General features: G+C 40.0%; 1 pseudogene; it reads left to right on the plus strand.

Moving 5' to 3' along the window:
* Window positions 1-2,091: 2,091 nt before the first annotated feature.
* LOC127491945 (U2 spliceosomal RNA) lies at window positions 2,092-2,193 on the plus strand (annotated as a pseudogene).
* The last annotated feature ends 472 nt before the right edge of the window (window positions 2,194-2,665 follow it).

Here is a 2,665-nt window from a genome sequence, read left to right on the forward strand (position 1 = left end):
GTTCTAGTCCTGGCTGCTCCTCTTCCAGTCCAGTTTTCTGCTGTGGCCCGGGAGGGCAGTGGAGGATGGCCCTAGTGCTTGGGCCACTGCACCCATGTGGGAGACCAGGAGGAGGCATCTGGCTCCTAGTTTCGGATCGGAGCAGCTCTGGCCGTGGCGGCCATTTGGGGAGTGAACCAATGCAAGGAAGACCTTTCTCTCTGTCTCTCTCTCTCACTGTCTATAACTCTACCTGTCCAATAATAATAAAAAATAAAAAAGCTTTCTAAAAAAAATCACTTTACAGTTAGAGTCCATTAAGTGCCTCAAATCTGGGTGTTTCCCTTGACTCAATGAGTCATCACTCTGGAAAAAGCCAATAGTGCTTTTGGGGAAGGTTAGGAAAAGTGTTATAAGAAAAATTTTGGCAATGTAGAAGGGTCCATCCACAAAGAAATCTAATCCTCCTTTCATTTAGCTGGCTTTGTTTCTGTAAATTGGCTGGAGTTTGGGAATTGGTTAAAGGACCAGGACTGCCTATTGAGGTGATTTAATTGTGTTTTCTATACTCCATACTGGGAGATATTCTGGTTACTTAAATAGAGCATCATTTTCATGGGCTGCTCATATATTTAAGACCTAGAGTCACCATAATCAGTAAGCCTGTACCAAGGGTCACTCCTGTTCAAACTAGACTGTTTCCCATTATAGTAACTATGTGCACTTTGACTCTGGAAAATAAAACCTGCAGCTTAGTTCTAAGTACACTTGGATTACATCATCCCACATTGAATTCAGGCAACTTAGTGTAATAGCAGCATTTCTCACTGCTACTCCTGGCCCATAGAGAACAGCTGTTACTGAAGCCCTCAAGGATATTGTGTTTCCCTCACCAGTGTACTTCTCAATGCCTTTTTAAAGAAATGATATTCTGTAGTTACAGAGGAGCGTAATTAGAAGATGTGTAAAGAGGTTCCACATAAGAAGACACCATTTCAGATTCCAGTTTCCCTAAATGTCTGATAACTTTCTCCACAGAATACCAAGGAAATTCTGATGTTTCGATTTCAGACTGTAAAGACCACTTTTGCCTGCAAATTTCAGTCCAGCAATCAAACCAACAGTGCTACTCCAGCTTTTGTTAAAGTACATTAAATTAAATATTTCTGGTTAATGTTACAGAATCAAGAAATGTGAGCCCTATTACACTTCTTCCACCTGATCCAAACACCTTAGAATCCATTCCAGTGAGTATTTCTCAGAGTTAGCTAACACATTGGAAGAATCTTATAAGTAGTGTATATATTATTTTCTCCTGGTTCATATTTCATGCCTAATATCCTAGATTTTAATATGATAGGTCAAGAGACATGAGAAGGGGCTGGTGCTGTGATGTAGCAGATGAAGCCGCCGCCTGTGATTCTGGTATTCCATGTGCGCTCTGGTTTGAGTCCTGACTGCTCTACTTCCAATACAGCTCCCTGCTAAAGCACCTGGGAAGTAGAAGAAAATGACCCAAGTCCTTGGGCCCCACCATCCACATAGGAGACCTGGATGAAGTCCTGGCTCCTGGCTTTGAGTTGGCCCAGTTCCTGCCATTGTGGCTATTTGGCGAGTGAAGTAGTGGATGGAAGATCTTTCTGTCTCTCCTTATCTCTTTCTCTGTAACTCTGTCTTTCAAACAAATAAATAAATCTTTAAAATAAGAGTAATTAGAAAAGGAAAATTTCATGAAATGAAACTCTTTTGAGATCATTACAGTTTCTACAGGGACAAAGAGTCTAATTTTCTTAGGCAGTGAGAATAGGTTCTTCCATTGCAAAGAAAGCACAGTAGAAGTTGGAGGCCCAAGGCCCCTGGCTTCCCTGGAACATGCCCAGATGCTCTCTCTGTATTTTCATGGTTCCCAGTTTTTTTTTTTTCCAGTCAATGCTGTAACTTTTCTGTGGCTCTGAATTCTGTGCACATTATAATAAGTAACCTGTCTTCAGAAATTCCACCTTTTAGCTATGGGATGTAAGAGATTTTTCAGGGAAAACACATAAGTTTATGGTTCATTTCTTAGTTGTTGAGCTGGAAATTTAAAGCCTTTAGTTCATCATGTCCTTTTGCATTGCTTCTCGGCCTTTTGGCTAAGATCAAGTGTAGTATCATTTCCTTTTTCTAAATTTTGTTTTTCTTTTTGGTATACTTAGAAGCAACCAACTACCCCCATGGTCCTTATACATTTTATTTCAGCTTAAAAAAACTGGCCTTCCATGGGCACTTGATTACAGAACACAAAAAATGAACTTATGACTCATCTTTATGGTTTCATTGGGGTTCATCTGATCCATATCACATGGCCAAAAAATGAGTGGGAAGTGAATTCATTCAAGCAGAACCATGAAATTGATGGTTGGAGAAGGTGGGAATGAAAGGGCAAACATTATAACTTGTTCATAGTCAGTCTTTGTTCTCCAAAGTTGACTATGAAATGGAATGTGTTATTGTCATTATTTATAATATCCTATTCTTAGGTTAGGACTAGAATGGAGCAAGTCAGAAGCTAGGACAGGAGAAACAGGTATAAAAGTAGGATGGAAGAGAATGTAAAGATATAGGGTGTTGAGTGATTAGAAGATACCAATAAGATTAAATTACAGAACAGCTAGGCTGAAAGAGGCTCTGCCTGCCCTTGTAATTT

This window comes from Oryctolagus cuniculus, chromosome 3 (assembly GCF_051225735.1).
Source record: "Oryctolagus cuniculus isolate XC-2025 breed Fujian yellow rabbit chromosome 3, ASM5122573v1, whole genome shotgun sequence".
Lineage (NCBI taxonomy): Eukaryota > Metazoa > Chordata > Mammalia > Lagomorpha > Leporidae > Oryctolagus > Oryctolagus cuniculus.